General features: G+C 38.9%; 1 protein-coding gene and 1 pseudogene across 1 annotated transcript in view; one reads left to right on the top strand and one right to left on the bottom strand.

Annotated features, from left to right (window-relative positions):
- Positions 1-18,036, bottom strand: part of DOCK3 (dedicator of cytokinesis 3) — a 194,813-nt gene that overhangs the window by 137,352 nt on the left and 39,425 nt on the right. The window lies entirely within an intron of this gene.
- LOC144231028 (5S ribosomal RNA) lies at positions 2,409-2,520 on the top strand (annotated as a pseudogene).

Here is an 18,036-nt window from a genome sequence, read left to right as displayed (position 1 = left end):
TTTACCCCTCCCCCCCCCTCCCTGTTAGCTCTTGATAAATGAGTATAAAAACATTTTTAGGAAGTTTATGTCTTTTCAAGAGAATGTATCATTACTTCTGCACTCTTCTTTGAAGGAACACCTGCAACAGCTCTCATTCTCACACTACCAATCTCTATGAATCTCCCAAGGGCAGACATCTATCAAGGAGACTGCAGTTTGCAGCTGCTAGATAACCCCAGAAAGGCGTGTGGTTTGGAGAGGTTACATAAAGCTCTGGTCCAAAGATAAAAGGGTATATAAAACAAATTCCTGAGTGGCAGGGTTGCTGGCCCTATAAGAATCCAAGAACTTAGCTTTCTCCTCAACAGTGAGAGAGAGGAGGCCCCTGAGTTCTTACTGTGCTTCAAATTTCCTACAGCCTTTCATGCTTCTGGTTTCACCTGGCCTTCTTCACAATTTGTGAAACTAAAAAGAACTTGTTTTTTCATTTCATGGGGCTTTGGGAATACATCTAATTATTTCCTGTTTTGCTAGCTTCTCAGGTATGATAAACAAATGATGCTTTCTACTAACATTCAAACTATGTGAAGGCAAATATCTATCCAATGTTTCCTGAAGTGGTCAAAAAATTGGGAAATTCTGCATTAAACACAGTTAAACAGATTTCTATCCTCTAGGACTTCTCAGAGGCTTACAATGTTATATGTTTTAAATACCAAATGGGACAGGTGACATTTGACCTCACAAGCTGCTTTTGTGTAAGGCAATGGAATCTGTACAAAGTTTGATAAATGCTGATCAAATCTATTTGTCAACCAGGGCTACAGATTTCCCAAAGGTATGAAAGGAACTGTGTCCGAAAGACTAAAATTTATTCCTGAGATTTTACAAACATCCTCTACATGAGAGCAAAATCAGTTTTTCCCTTAAATATGGGTGAGAAAACTCTAATTCTTTCAAAAGAAAAAAAGAGATGGTGTTAAATTCTTACTCTTCAATAAGCAACATTATAAGAGAGCTGCTCTGCATTTAGTTGTCTTTATGATGAGCTATGCATGAATAGCATATGAAGTTATATTAATTTCATAACTTCACACTATTAAGTTGCTACAAATGAATTCCAGAATTTGAATCTGTGACAAGTCTACTAGTGTCTTAATTTTAAGATCACTGGATTTTATGAAAGTTCTAATTCACATGTTCATACACATCTCCATGGGTGGTAATTTATGTATGCATCCCTCAAAGCGAATGTTCGGTGACCAATGATGTACCAATCTACGCTGAAGCAGAAACGGTCTCTGATATTTAGAGAGAGTTATTTCCTGAAGACTCTGTTTTGGAAATATAAGCATGCTCCTCAAATAAATTCAGAGGAATTCTCTCAGCTCTTTCAATTTAGTCTTCATGTTTCTCATTTGGTCCTCTGTGGAGATGGATGGCAACTACTTAGCATCTTTCTCATGATAACCTCCCAGGTGCTTAAAAACGGACAAGTAGCCCCAAGGTGGTACTACACAGTACAATCCAACAGATTAAAAAATCTCTAGTATTTCCTCATAGATTCATTTTCCAATTTAGGTCACTTTCTCAAGCTCTTCAAGTTTTCCTGCTGTGTTCTGAAGCACAAGAGTAGAAATGCGTATAAAAGGGTTTCATAAAGGCAAATCAGTACTATGGTTTTCAAATTTTTGAGCATCAGCTTTTCTCTTTTCAACGAAACCTTACACTGTTCAATATATGAAAAATTTATAAAGAGAGCTACTTTGGTTGAATCAGAGGGAGGGGAAACAGAGGAAGGAGTTCTCCCTACTTAGGCCTCTTTGCTAACCACCACCTGTCCCTGACACTTCAGGGCTCCAAAGAACATTTTATAGCTACTAGTACAATTCAAGGATTCTTTCCAGCCTTCTTCTCTCCTTTTCATTCTTTCAACAAGCACTCATGAGCCTCTACCATATTCCAGAAACTGAGTTGGATACTGGGAATAGAGAAATGAAATGGTCCCTCCCTGTCCTTAAGGTTTTGAGTCTACTTGGAGATCCACATAAAGCCAAAATTACAACACAATATGAAAATGCTACAGTTACACAGAAAGGGACTGCAGACAAGTTCTACTGGCATTGAGGTAGGCTGCCCAAAGGAGACACCATGAAGGATTCTTGCAATATTGCCTGGCTTTCAGCTTTGGTAAGGGGTAAAATTAGAGATGAAGAGAAAGAGATTTCAGGAGAGTGCTCCAAGTGCCGACTCTCAGAGGCCTGAGGCAACTTGATGGTGGGAAGTTTCCAAGCATTAATTAGGAGGGCACTGGAAAGCTGGGGAGTGATCAAAGGTGCTATGCAACAGAGTGGACAAATTCACAGTGTGGACTTACATATGGGGGTTCTCCAAACTTGGCTATTATCAGGAGTAACTGGTAGTTTGTCTATGGCCATACCACCCTGAACGCGCCCGATCTCATCTGATCTCGGAAGCTAAGCAGGGTCGGGCCTGGTTAGTACTTGGATGGGAGGAGTAACTGGTAGTTTATTAACATGCAGATTCCTGGACTCCATCCCAGGTCTTCTGGATCAGAAGCTCTAGAGGAAAGGACTCAGAGAGGACTTCTGGAGAGAATCCAAGAATCCATATATTTTTTAAAAGTCTCATTTGTTAAGCCCAGCAAGTTTGGAAAACCCCATTATGGGTCTTTAGAGACCTGGAAAGTTCAACTATGAAAAGCAAAGTTGGTATCTTAAGTCTTTAGGATGATCACTTGGGCCACAGTGGTGAAGACAAGTTGGTAATATAGAAAATACTCAAAAGATAATTGGAGCAGCCTCAGCAAGCTATGATGCAGTTTGGGAACAGAAGACAGAAAATGGATATGAGATCTAAGCTGGCCACATGTAGCAGTTGATTGGATGTGGTAGTCAGCCAGGAAAGATAAAAAGTTCAGATGTGTATGCTAAATTTGAAGTCTCTGTGGGATATGTAGGTGAACCAAAATCAGGCAGATAAAAAGCCCAAGTCTAAAGTTCAGAGAAAAGACATTGGGAGATACAGCTCTGGGTCCTTATCACTTGCTGTAGCAGCAGCAACGGCAGTCACTTAATGAGTATCTTTCATATATCAGGCATTGTTTCAAGTGTTTCTTGCCTTTTTCTTGTATTTAATCCTTATAATAGGTATTTAATCTCTGAAGAAACAGAGTCAGAGGGGTAAAATCCCTGGCTTGAGATCAGAAAGTAGAGAGAGAATGGTCAAGTTGAAATTCTAATCTGAATCTGTTTGACTTCAAAGCCCATGCTTTATCTGTATTTCATCCTATGAAATGAGCACTGGAAAAAAAGTGGTGCTGGAGGGAAGAGGGATTCCATGGGTAATGATGCAAACTGCATCTGCCCTTGGATTGCATAGTGTCTGCATCACATAGGCTCCCAGAGGTGCTACATGAAGAAAATCCAGCTAGCCCCACAATCTTTATTGCCCACATGGGGTACCTGACCCTTTTGATTAGAAAATTTAATGCCAAACTCTCATTCCAGCTCTGCTGGTGACACCTAGTCTATTTGAAGTTTATGGCATCCACCACTCAGGAGACTGAGAGGTGATGGGAACCATGGTTTGCCTGATTTGGAACAAGCAGAGACTCAACTGACAAACAATCCCAGGAAACAGATTCTTTTCATTTTCTCTAAAAGCAAAAGAGACACATGAGTAAACATGTTATTACGTATCCTTGAACATTTATAATAGTATTTTTCTAGTTATAGGGTCTTCAGAAATCACGTACTTCTCATGAAATTGAACTAAATGGTAACTTAATGATCAGTTATGTGCGGAGCAACAGTTATTTTTACTCTAATGATTTATGCTCGCAAACCAGGATCAGGCTCCCAATTCTAACAATAAAAAGCACGTAGGTGAATAAATGGGGGTGCAATGAGGGTGAGGCTCTGCTGAACAGACAGCACAATGCTAAGTCAGTTCATTTTTTCCATCTCCAACATTCAAGTCATAATGCTTCTAAGAAAGGTGTACATCTGTGTGAGGAAGCTGGGAGGTGGGAAGACTGACCCTGATTCCATTTATGTGTTTTGCTGATCTATGAGGTCTAAAGAAGTGCCACACTTTTCTATTTCTCAGCTGAAGGTCAAGCAGTCTGAAGTGTCAGAGAAAAGTAATCATGCTAGCCTTGATGCCAAATAAGCAATGTTAGAACAGTGGCTGCTTCTCTGTGTTCAGAACAGCTCTTTTGTCTGTTACAGACAAATGCACCCTTCATAGATAGGCCCTTTAAACTTCCCAAGAGTAACCCAGACCTAGTAGTTCTGAAAGAAACTAGTAAATCAGTGAAGGCTGGGAAAAAAAAAAAACAATTTAGCTAAGAACTCTTTCATCAAGTGTATAGAAAGAATGCTACCTCATAATTTATCTTACTGTACTTAAATATGTGGCCAAGCATTATCATAGAAAAATAAAGCATTTAAGATCAGGTCACTGATAACATGATCTAATATTTTCCCATTTATTATAATGTTTTCCAATTTATTTACTATGCAAACTGGAAAGACTTAAATGCTCAGGTGTGCCTGCTCTCTAAGGCTTTATGTAAAAACACTTTCTTGGCAGTTATCTGTCTTTTATGAAAGATCATACTCCACAAATCCAATCATGGTTCCCTAATGCATATTCTACTAACTAGAAAAGGATTACCTCAAAAATTCACTCTTTCACTAGTAGGATCTGATGGCAAGCAAAACAAACTTTGAACAAACATTTCTATCTCTAGGAATTAAGTGCATAAGACTTTCCAGTCTTCACAGTTATGTTTTGGAATTTCTACACAGCAAAATGGAAATGAAACAAACACACACCAAGATTCTGAACAGGATGAGAGCAATTATCAACATGTATACTACGTTTTAATTAACATCTTCTCATACATTACCTCATGTGATACACAGGAACCTGGCAGGAGTACTCCAAATTTTCACTGGAAACAGTTATCTACCTGATCTTCTTCCCCTCCTTCTCATCACCCTCATTCACATTGATAATCTTTTGTTCTGTACTTTCCAGTTCTTTGTTCAGAATGTGAACATTTATGTCCTTTTAAATTTTGTTCCTTTACTCACTGCACATGTTTTTCTCTGTTTGGCATGATGTAAAGTAGGAAGAACATATATTTACATATGTAATAAAAATATCACTTGCCTGAGTTTTTTCATGGTCTGATATACAACACACACACACTCCTACAGATTTGACCTACTCAAACTTCATAAGTCCTCTATGGATACCAGAATATACATTATTTATACTTATTAACTTGTTTGTGTCACTATTTCTGCTGCTATTTCTTTGCTTCAATGAGGCAAAGTTTTTCTGTTTAATATATCTTATGTCAAGAGGGAATCCTGATGGGAATAGCAGAGCTTATAGGAACCACAAGACATTTTCTAAGCTTTTAAAGAATAGGACCGAGAAAGTCCAGGAATAATCTCAAGAAACAAAAGCCAATGAAGACTTCCTAAGTACTAAAACTTTTATTAAAGTATTTAAAAATTCTAATTTTTTTCAAGAAGTTTAAAATATAGGAACAATGTTCACTGTAGCTATGTCAAATTCTTTTTTACTCTCCCTTAATATGGGAAAATTGGTGATATTATTTTAAAAACAACATTATAGTAATACTGCTAGTAAGGTATAGAGATAAGATTTCAACTTAAGTCTGGATTCTCCAAATCCTGTACTCATTCCAACAGTCTTTCTTGATATGTATTTTAATGGTGAAAATATGGATCAAAAATAAACAAACTGGGCTGCCTAGGTGGCTTAGCTGGTTAAGTGTCTCTTTTGTTTTTTTAATATTTATTTATTTTTGAAAGAGAGAGAAACAGACTGTGAGTGGGGGAAGGGCAGAGAGAGAGAGGGAGACATAGAATCTGAAGCAGGTTACAGGGTCTGAGCTCTCAGTACAGAGCCCGATGCGGGGCTCGAACCCATGAACTGTGAGATCATGACCTGAGCTGAAGTCAGACACTTAACTGAGACACCAAGGTGCCACAAGTGTCTGGCTCCTGATCTTGGCCCAAGTCATGATCTCAAGGTTTGTGAGATCGAGCCTCACATCCAGCTCTGCCCTGGTAGTGCAGAGCCTGCTTGGTATTCCCTCCCTCTCTCTGTCTCTCCCCCATGTGTGCTTGTGTGTTCACTCTTTCTTTCTCTCAAAATAAATAAATTTGAAAAAAAGAAAAAGAAATAAACAAATTTGAAAATAGCTACATCTTTAAGTCTCAACATACCTTGAGTCACGTCAGATGGGCCTGCTTGCCTTTCCCTAAAAGTATTCTTTGCTCACTGCATCCTATCTCACCACTTCTCTCTGCTGCTCAAATCCTACCTATCCTTTGAGGCCCAGCTCAAACATGCAGTGTCATGAAGGCTTCTATGGCCCTATCAGTCAGAGGGACCTGTTTGCTCTCAAGGTATGCTCTCTTCTATGGCCCTTGACTAGCATCTGGGAATTTGGTTCTTGAAAAGTTCCTAACAGTTAAGAGTGGCTCGTTGTGCCTAGACTGCTTGTGTGAGCAATAGTTTATGTTGAACTTCTGCTTCCCTTCTAGGAATTTTACACACGGTAAATAAAGAGTGCTCATGTGACAGCCCCCTATAAATGTTGGGTGCTGTGTCTCTAATGGGCTTCCTGGGGCCTAAACACTGCAGATATTGCTACACTTTCATTGTTGGAAGAGTGTGCTCTGTGTAATCACTCCACGTGATGGGAAAGCATAAAGAAGCCTGCACATGGATTCCTCCAAGCTCTGACTGTGTCCTTCTCCCCTATGATCCAGCTGTGTATCCTTACTATGTCACTATAATAAATCTCAGCTATGAATACAGCTGTATGCTGAATCCCAAAAGTCCTTCTTTTTTTAAATAAATGTGTTATTTTATTTTATTTTTTAAGTTTATTGTCAAGTTGGTTTCCATATAACACCCAGTGCTCATCCCCACAAGTGCCCAAAAGTCCTTCTAATGAATGACCAATAGAGGTTGTCCTGGGGATCTCTAACACATCTTTTAAGACCAGTGTCCTTGTCTATAAAGTAATAGGGACAGTAATTGCCTACCTCCCTGCAACCCTCAAAGAATCGAGCATAGTCTTACAGTTTATAGAAACTTACTAAATAAAAATAAACTTTACCACTTAGAATCTTCTTGAATTCTAATGACTTTATGCTTATAAGGACAGCACAATTAAAATACCAAGGTAGCTGTGAGCAAAATGAAAATTAATAAAGGAGTAGTTTTCCCCATAGAAGGCTCCTATCTGTACACACACAGCTTTTTTCCTACTTTAAAGGCTCTCAAGAGCTTCATAGCAATAAATGAATATTCTGAATGTGGTGCTGCCGCCACAGGGCTCTGATGACATCTTAGCTTCATGGAATCTCTCTGCTGTCCTGTCACCCAGGCAAAGCTGGCAGAGATCCAGCTACTTGAGGTCTCAGTGAGGGCTGCCTGGCAGGCTAGCAAAAGTAGGGCCTCTGTGGTAGAAAGAATCTTTGCAGGGGCAACTGACCTTTATTTGCCTTTCCCATCTTTCACAAGCCTGAATGAAACATAAAGAATCCAGATGTTTGGACTCAAGAGCAAAGCTTAAACATGTATAATAAAGCTAGTAAATGTGAATATTTACTGAGATTTACTATCTTCCAGTGCCTTGTTCTAGGCACTGTATTATCACTTTAATTAGTGAGACACTACTTTTTTTTAAACAAAAGGTCTCCTATATTTATTACTGAATCAAACTACTGGTGCAGAAGCATAGTAACAGAAAAATCATCTTCTCAATGAAATACGTCTGTCCATTGTCAGGTAGTGGGGATGTTTATAGAGTGATATGATATGAGCAAGTGACCTTCATGCAGCATAAATATGTGTACCATCTCATATGAGATTCCTTATAGAATCTTGGTGGTCTGTAATGTCTCCTCTTGGAGTTGTACCTTGTTTTATTACCAGTTTTCACCCATATCCACTGAGGATAATGATGATTCTGCTTTTGTTTCTTGGCCAGGAATTTCTTGATTCTGAAACTCTTGTGAGAAGATACAGCAAGTAAGTCAACCACACATACCATGACGGTACAGAAAAGGCGAGACACTACTATTTTATAGTTGAGGAAATGAAAGCACAGAGGAGTTAAATAGTCTTAGCTTATTTGGCAGCAATAACCATGATAAAGTAGGTAGGGTCTGCTCTGGCAGGAGTGTGAGTTCAGAGAATTTAAGGCACGGTCAAGGACAAACCTTAGAGGTTAAGTCTGGGAATCGTGATGAGTCCTGACTTATATTAGGAATGAGGCTGGACAATCTCAGGCAGAACTGGGACTGGGAATGAACCATGGGTAGGTTGAATTACCCTCAGGGGCAGCAGGATAAAGCCACAGTCTGATCATGATTGACCACACCCTGGTCAGCAATAGTGGGGAGCCAGAGCAGACAGGTGGAATGAGGTGGATGCCAAAGCACAGGTACTAAGAGCACAGGGACCATTCCCAGAGTGGGCAGTTTAGGCCTTAAAGGGGAGTCCTCAACTTGGGATCACACAGCTTTCAGAAGTTCTGTGTACCTTCAGAAGCAGGATATAAAGGGGGTATGCACATTGTGTGCACACGCGATTTTCTGAGACTAGAGTACCAGAGGATTCTGTACTCCTTCTCTCTGGCTTATTTCTGCATCTTCATTCATCTATACATCTTGTAAGCCCAGGTTAGATGCTAGGACACTCTTCTGGGCAGCGAGAGGCTGCCTGGAAGATGATTCCTCCATTTCCTATATAGCCACACTTTTTTGACTTTTAGCCTACACAAATGCCTTTAACCAATTAGGATAAACTAAGCTAACTGTTATTCTGAAGGTATCCATAGGGTACTCAGCCTTATTAGTTTAAGTCTAAATATATATCCCACAAATATCTTAATGGAAGTAAAAAGAGGTTTCAGTACAAAAATTCAAGGCAAACCAAGAAGTAAAAGTTAGGGTTTCTGAAGCAGATAAATGTTTAATTTTGATCTCAGTTAAGTTTTTTCCTCAGCTTTCCTCTTAAACTTGGGCCCCTCATGTGCTTCCAGTGATATAACATTCTGGCATCCAGAATCTGTAGCTCAGAGGATTGCTGATAGAGAAATCTGCCTATTGTTTTAGAAGGTACAGTGACCAGTTTCCAAGTACAGATCTCTTGGCTGCTGGAATCCATGACGATGACCATTAGGTCTCCTTAAAAGTTTCTTATTTCTAGCTTCCGGATATCCTGAAATCTGATTGGCTATTCTCTCATGAACCCCTGTGGCAATATGGTATAATGGAAATAAAGTAAGGGCAGACTAGTACTTGAATCCTGGACTGGATACTAGCAAAGTGTTCACATTCAGAGTAGATGTAGGGACTGAATTAAGGACATTGTAAAGCTCCTGGCACAGGGCTTGACACATCACATGTACTCAAGGAGTGTCCACTCCTGACCCTTTCTAGCCCTCCTCTCCCACAGAGACTGATCCAAACCTTTAATTCTCCTTAAGCCTCACTGGAAAATAAAAATCTTTGGATATAGATGTCTTCCAAATTTATCAGAGCCTAATCCACTTATTTGTGATTCCAGGCATTTCCATCCCTTCTCCCTAGTCCCTGTAGGACCATGCCCCATCACATTATCTCTTCTATCTTCATGTTTCCTTCTAAAAGTCCCCTCAGCTCTGCTATTCTTTTCTACCAAACTTCAGAGAGTATTCTCATCCCTGCAACTATATTTCTGCACTGACAATTAACTCCTCAATCGTGAATTAGTTTCTTCTTGTCCAATGGTTAAAACACATTGTTTAAAACCTCTCCAGATGATCTCCAAATTCAATGGCTGTCATTGTGTCTCAATGTGATTTTCCTCCACTGACTCCGAATCCTGCTCTTTGGTCATAAATTCCCACTTTTTCTTGGTGTAATCATAGTTGAGCCCAACATCTCTCCTTTACAGCAAAATTCTATTGCAGTGGTCTATATACCCAACACAGTGTCCTGAAGAAAGTCTGCCTTACTGTCTTTAACAAATGTCTCAGTCATTTTTTTCTTCCTTTAACAAAGCCCTTAGTGGCGATCAATGGATATCTCAAACTGGGTCCTGAAATCTCTGGCAGGTGTTTTCTACTGGCTCTAAACATTGTGATCTGCAGTAGCTATATTTGAGAAGACTATAGCAGCTATTTAAATGATCTGCTGGGGCAGAGAAGGACAAATACCATATGTTTGCACATATAAGAGGATTAGGAGGAACTTAAAGGAGGAACATGGGGGAGAAGAAGGGGGGGAAATAGTGGGGGAGAGGGAGAGAGGCAAACCATGAGAGACTCTTGTATGCTGAGAACAAACTGAGGACTGATGGGTGTGGGGGGAGGGGGGTGATGGGCATGGAGGAGGACACTTGCGGGGATGAGCACTGGATGTTATATGGAAACCAACTTGACAATAAACTATTTGTAAAAACAAACAAACATATAAATAAATAAATGATCTGTTGGACCAGGATGGAACAGTGGATCCTTTGAGAACTGTCTTCCATTGACTAGCAAGTAGTGGGAATAAGCAGTCCAAGGTATGCAGCCAAGTAGATGCTGGGATAGGAGTGGGAGTGGCTAACCGGCCTGAACCAATTTACCTGTGGCTTTGGCCTTGAGGCAGTAGTAGAAATGGGAGAAAGGAGAGAATGCCTTTATCTGAATTCATCTAGATTCAACACAAAGTCATTTTTGCAACTGTAGACTTAATGCTGGAAGTCCATCTTGAGAGTTTAAACAAGTCATTAGTTCATTTGATAAATGTTACCAGTTCACTGCAGGCTCTATAACATTTTTGTTTGCACATATAATACTCTAAAAAAAGAAGTGAAGAAAGAATTAGCATCTGTGTATTATGGCACTTTTCTAGTTTTCAATTTAGGTTGAAAAACTTGTTCAGGGGCACCTGGGTGGCTCAGTCGGTTTAGCATACAACTTTAGCTCAGGTCATAATCTCATGGTTCGGGAGTTCAGGCCCCGTGTCAGGCTGACAGCTCAGAGCCTGGAACTTGCTTCAGATTCTGTGTCTCCCTCTTTCTCTATCCCTTCCCCACTCATGCTCTCTCTCTCTCAAAGATAAACAAACATTAAAAAATTTTTAAAAAGTTGTTCAAAAGTTATCACCACTTTATTCACAAAGGATATTCCTTCTACCAGAAGTTATCTGTTTTATTCTCCAGTGTCGATGATTTTAACCTCTACTGTCTAGCAATTTTCTAAGAGTAATTAATTTGAGCCACAGAGGCAACTCTTTACTATTCTGAATGACACCTGAAATCATCCTCTCTTAATGTGGAGATGGCTCTGAAGACACCATGAACATGTACTTTAGGATGTGAAAAAACAAGGAATCAAAACAGTTTCAGAAATCTTCCATTATTGGGGATACTTTAGGATTCTATATAATTTATGGGCTTTTGAGCTATATTTCTTTGCATTATTTTACATATCCTTAACCACTGATGATAAATTTAGAATTCATATTTTTCCATATTATATGAAAGGTAGAAACTTTCAGCTTTAGAGGTTTAATTACCACTCCCCACCCCCACCATCCTTTCTGCTATAGTTGCTATAAGAACTACGTGTACACACATTATAACACTTTCAAAAATGTTATTTTTGATTTATACAGTCATGAATTTTTTAAAGTTAGGAGGATAAATCAACTTTTATATTTACCCATATATTTACCATTTCCAGTGCTATTCAATAATTCCTGAAAATCTGGGTTTCCCTCTAATTCTTTCTTTTAGCCAGGAGAACCAGTTAGCTCCAGTTAGCATATCTGAAGCGTAATTCTACTGGTGACATATTCTCTTACTTTTCCTTCATCTGAAAATATCTTCATTTCATCTTTATTCTTGAAAGATATTGTTCACCAGATAAATAATTCTGTGTTTGTCCTTCAACACTTTAAAGATGTTTTCTACTATCACTATAGTTTCTGATAAAAAGCTCGTGATCACTTGAATTGTTACCCTGTGTCATTTTTAATAGCTACTTCTAAGATTTTCATTTTTATTGGTTTTAAGTAGTTAGACAATGATGTGTCACATTTATCCTGTTTGGCATTTAATGGGCTTCTTGAATCTGTAAATTTATGTCTTTCACAAAATTTGTTAAAGTTATTTCCATTATTTCTACAATTTTTTTTTCAGACCTATTCTTCTTCCTGTCTCCTTATGAAATTCCAGTGTGAGTCTGTTTTGAAATTGTCACCATAAGGTTTATTTTGCTTTGTGTCAATATTTTTTCTCTTTTCTTTAGACTTGGATAATTCATATTGGTCTTTATATTCACCAATTCTCTCTCATCTCATGGTTCAATTAACCTCATCCAGAGATTTTTTTTTTTAATGTTTTATTTATTTCTAGGAGAGAGAGAGAGAGACAGCGTGAACAGGGGAGGGTCAGAGAGAGAGGGAGTCACAGACTGAAATAGGCTCCAGGCTCTGAGCTGGCAGTCAGCACAGAGCCGGACGCGGGGCTCGAACCCACGAACCGCGAGATCATGACCTAAGCGAAAGTCGGACGCTCAACCGACTAAGCCACCCAGGCGCCCCAAGAGATATTTTTAATGTAGATATGTTTCTCAGTTCTAAAATCTCCATTTTTTTTAAATTTAAATTCAAATTAGTTAACATATAGTGTAGTACTGGTTTCAGGAGTAGAATTTACTTACATATAACACTCAGTGCGCATCCCAACAAGTGCCCTCCCAAATGCCCACCAACCATTTAGTCCATTCCCCCACCCACCTCCCTCCAGCAACCCTTAGTTTGTTCTGTGTCTTTTAGAGCCTCTTACAGTTTGCCTCCCTCTCTGTTTTTAATCTTACTTTTCCTTCCCTTCCCTTATGTTCATCTGTTATGTTTCTTAGATTCCACATATGAGTGAAATCACAGGGTATTTGTCTTTCTTTGACTTATTTAGCTTAGCATAATACACTCTAGTTCCATCCCATCCATGTTGTTTCCATCCATGGCAAGACTTCATTCTTCTTGATTGTGGAGCAATATTCCATTATGTATGTATGTATGTTTATATATATCTTCTTTATCCATTCATCAGTTGGTGGACATTTGGGCTCTTTCCATAATTTGGCTATTACTGATAGTGCTGCTATAAACATTGGAGTGCATGTGCCCCTTCAACTCAGTACTGTATCCTTTGGATAAATCCCTAGTTGTGCAATTGCTGGATCATACAGTAGTTCTATTTTTAATATTTTGAGGCACCTCTATACTGTTTTCCAGAGTGGCTGCACTCATTTGCATTCCCACCAACAGTGCAAAAGGATTCTCCTTTCTCTGCATCCTCACCAGCATCTGTTGTTTCTTGAATTATTTTAGCCATTTTGACAGGTATAAGGTGGCATCTCATTGTGGTTTTGATTTGTATTTCCCAGATGATGAGTGATGCTAAGCATCTTTTCATGTGTCTGTTAGCCATCTGGATGTCTTCTTTGGAAAAGTGTCCATTCATATCTTCTGCCAATTTCTTCACTGGATTATTTGGTTTTTGGGTGTTGAGTTTGCTAAGTTCTTTATAGATTTTGGATGCTAATCCTTTATCCAATATGTCATTTACAAATACCTTCTCCCATTCTGTATGCTGCCTTTTAGTTTTGTTGATTGCTTCCTTCACTGTGCAGAGGCTTTTGATCTTGATGAGGTCCCAGTAGTTCATTTTGCCTTTGTTTCCCTTGCCTCTGGAGATATGTCTAGTAAGAAGTTGCTCTGGCTGAGGTCAAAGAGGTTGCTACCTGTTTTCTCCTCTAGGATTTTGATGGTTTCCTGTCTTACATTTAAGTCTCCCATCCATTTTGAATTAATTTCATGCATGGTGTAAGAAAGTGGTCCAGTTTCATTCTTCTGCATGTTGCTGTCCAGTTTTCCCAGCACCATTTGTTGAAGAGACTTTTTTCCATTGGATGTTCTTTCCTGCTTTGTTGAAGATTAGTTGGCCATACATCTGGTCCATTTCCATTTGGTTATTTTAAAAAGTATTTTGTATTTTTCTGTTGAGATTTTTACCATTTTTTAAATAGTTTATTGTCAAGTTGGTTTCCATATAACATCCAGTGCTCATCCCCACAAGTGCCCTCCTCCATGCCCATCACCCCCCTTTCCCTCCTCCCACCCCCATCAGCCCTCAGTTTGTTCTTGGCATTCAAGAGTCTCTCATGGTTTGCCTCCCTCCCTCTCCCTATTTATTTACTCACTGACCATAACAGCTGCTTTAAAAGTCTTGTCTGATAATTCCAACACCTGAGTTCTCTTATGACTGGTTTCTTTTGGTTGCTTTTTTGCCTGAGAATAGGTTACATTTTTGTGGTTCTTTGTATATCCCAAAATTTCATACTATATCTTGGACATCATAATTGTTATGCTGTGGGACGTTTAATTAGTATTTTTGTTTTAATAGGAATTAACTTGCTTGGCTTAATCTGTAATGTTTCTCCTGTGATTGATGGGAGGTCAAATCTCAGTTTTCTTTTAGCCTTAGTTGCTACCTGCTTTGAGTTTGCCTTGCCTATTTGTGTTTCAGGGATCACCTGCCATCACGGGCAGTGTTCATATATAGAACTTTGGATTCTCCATCTCCTACCTCTTCTCCCCAAGACTCCCTGTGTTGGTCATGTTTGCCCCAGCCTCCGTGTCTTAATTCCTCAGGCTAAAAATATGGAGGTTTTCTACTGAAGTTTTAGCTACCCCACAATGTTCTGAGACTGCAACTCAGACCAAATCACAAAAAAGGAAATTCACCCTGTGTTGGTCCCTTTCTTCAAATTTTTACTCCCCTCCAATAACTGCCTGATTCTGTTCATTCTGCAGAACCTTAAGGTGATTGCTTTTTGTTTTTTAGCCAGTGTTAATAGGGGTTAGCCTGATAGGGGCACACTCTACCATACCAGAAATGAAACCAGCACATCTGTACCCTTAAAAGACAGCCCAAATCCAAGACACCCTCTTCTCATCTGGATTACTGCAAAAGCCTCCTATCTAGTTTACTTAGTTAAATGACTAAGAGTGAGAAGTCTGATTGTAATCCCATCCCTCGGCTCCACCTTGTTAATTTGGAAGTCATTTTGAGATCTAATGATGAGAGGATGGTAGACAAGAGATCTTTCCCCTGGAAGATGGACCCATGGTATATTCACCTTCTCTGGAATGGCTTACCATTACTACTTTATTCAAAATAGCAAAATTTCCCTTATAGTTTACTTTCTCTATTCGATAAGACTTATCCCTCCAAATACACTATAAACCTTACTTATTTATTGTATTTTTGGACTGATTTTTACTATCAGAATTTTCACTACACTTCTAGAGCAGGAATCTTTGTGTGTTCTATTTACAGCCATATCTCTAGAGCCTATAACAGTGGAAGCATATAGTTAAGTGCAAAATAAATATCTGATTTATAAATAAATTACTATACCAATCTACTATAATTCCTATCTTGATACCCCTTAATTCTCTACATGCCTCTCCAGGCAAAGGATTTCTTTTGAACTTATGTCAGAAGCATTGGTCATTCTATTCTACTATGTACTGTGTATTACAGCCTAGACAGAAGGCAAATTCCTTGTAAACAAAGATTGTCTTTAAAAACCTGACCATTTCTTTTAACATTTTTTTTTAATGACTAATATTTTATTTTTATTTATTTATTTATTTTTTTTTACAAATAGTTTATTGTCAAATTAGTTTCCACATAACACTCAGTGCTCATCCCCAAAGTGCCCTCCTCCATGCCCATCCCCCCTCCCCCCCACATCCATCAGTCCTCAGTTTTTGTCAGCATTCAAGAGTCTCTCATGGTTTGCCTCTCTCCCTTTCCCCCACCATTTCCGCCCTCCTTCTCCCCCTTGTTCCACTTCTTTTAACATTTTAATCTAAACTCTATAGGACACTGTATCAGTCAGTTGAGCATCCAACTCTTGATTTTGGCTCATGGTCATTATCTCATGGTTCGTGGGATCTGAGTTCCACATCAGGCTCTGTGCTGACAGCATGGAATGTGCTTGGGATTCTCTCTCTCTCCTATTCTCTTTGCCCCTCCCCTCCTTTCTCTCCCAAAAATAAACATTAAGAACATTTTCTCTAGTTTGACATCAATAATCAGAGCATAATAACCATTGGCATACACAGGAGGCCAACTTCTGATCTTATTCTCAGATGAAAAAAGACTCAGGTTTAACCATCGATCATGGTGCATATCTAAATTGAAAGTTTTGCTTTGACTATCTCTTAGCAGATTTTCACTCTAATGTATTTGAACAAGACCTGTGCCTTGGGCATATATATGAATGTATGTTGGGTTGGCTTGGCCACTGAAATGAAATATATTAGGGTTTAAACCATATTTGTATTCATTCTATATTTTCAGTTTTGCATTATATAAGAATATATTAATTAAAGCTTATAAGACAATAGGATTATAAGCAGTTTCACTTAAATATCTGTCTGTTGGTTTCTCCATCCATAGATCATAGATCTCTGGCTTTCTCTGTATGATAGAAAGTGAGCTAATTTTTAATTTCCCTAGACTTCTGAAATTTCCAAGGAAGATATGCATACTGACAATGACAGGCTAGAGAGCAGAGTAGAAAAGGAAGATGATGCTGAAAGTCACCAGAGCCAGGGTGGTAGTTCCTTTTATTCCTACGGGGACTCAGACAAAATCCTTGGGGGTAATGTTGGGTAGTGAGCTGGAGGCTATGTTCCAGAGCAAGTTAGTTAAGGCAGGCTAGGCCATACAATGGGGCCCTGAGTGGAAGGATCAAGATTGAACTGCAGGCCCCTCATCGGCTGCCTGAGCTCCTACCAAAAAGCTCCAGTTGCATTGTAAGATATGAACTTTTTAAATATTTATTTGTTTTTGAGAGAGACAGAGTGTGAGTGGGAGAGGGGCAGAGAGAGAGGGAGACACAGAATTGGAAGCAGGATCCAGGCTCTGAGCTGTCAGCACAGAGCCCGATGTGTGGCTCGAACTCACAGAGTGCCAGGTCATGACCTGAGCCAAAGTTGGACGCTTAACAGACTGAGCCACCCAGGTGCCTCTTGAGACATGAATTTTTTCTTTTTTTTTTTTTTCTTTTGCAGAGGGAAGCAAAACTCTTTGATTTAATAAACAAAATTCTCACATATCATTTTAAAGGAAAATTCCTTTCAAGAGCACCTGAGATTTTCACAGAGGCAAACTACCTCATTTGGGTAGAATGCTGGACTCTCAAGGAGAGTTTTGTACTTCAACTACAGAAAAAGCTGATTTTCAAGAAAAAGTTAATTCTACGCAAGGGTATTTTGAATGCTGAATAAACTCCAGAAGAATGAGAAATGAAGTATTTTAGCTTACTCTGCACAGCAGCCATGAAAAGATAGCTAACATAAGTGTTTTCACATGATAATTAAGAGAGATTAAGTTTCTGAGGGCAACTTTGTGTTCCCAAGGCCTAGCAGAAAAACCTGGCATAGAGAAGACTCCTTAGAGAAAGCCAGTTGAGTGATGAAATCAATCATTGGTACCCTGAGACTTTAGAGCACTTTGCTAAATTGGTAAAGGGCCAGCAAGAGAACCAGACATATTAGCAGGCACCCCAGAGGTACACAGAAAATAAGTTAGTTATACAATAATACTCCTTGTTTCAATAAGGAAATTCACATAATAGAAAGAAAAAGTGTATCCACACAGAACCAAATACAAATTTTAACACAAATTCTATTCTAAAAGAAAATTATTTATGTTATTTTGAGGAAGTAATTATGTGGTAATTATTAAATTAGATTAATATAATCATTAACAATCTGTTTTTTTTTTTTAAGTTTATTTACCCATTTAAGAGAAATCATGCATGAGCGGGGAGGTGGCAGAGAAAGAGAAAGAGAAAGAGAGAGAGAGAGAGACAGAGAGAGAGAGAATCCCAAGCATACTCCTCGCTATCTC

Source organism: Crocuta crocuta, unplaced genomic scaffold (genome assembly GCF_008692635.1).
Source record: "Crocuta crocuta isolate KB4526 unplaced genomic scaffold, BGI_CrCroc_1.0 scaffold1079, whole genome shotgun sequence".
In the NCBI taxonomy this organism is placed as follows: Eukaryota; Metazoa; Chordata; class Mammalia; order Carnivora; family Hyaenidae; genus Crocuta; species Crocuta crocuta.
The sequence above is the reverse complement of the archived record's forward strand: the minus strand, read 5'-3'. Positions and strand labels throughout refer to the sequence as shown.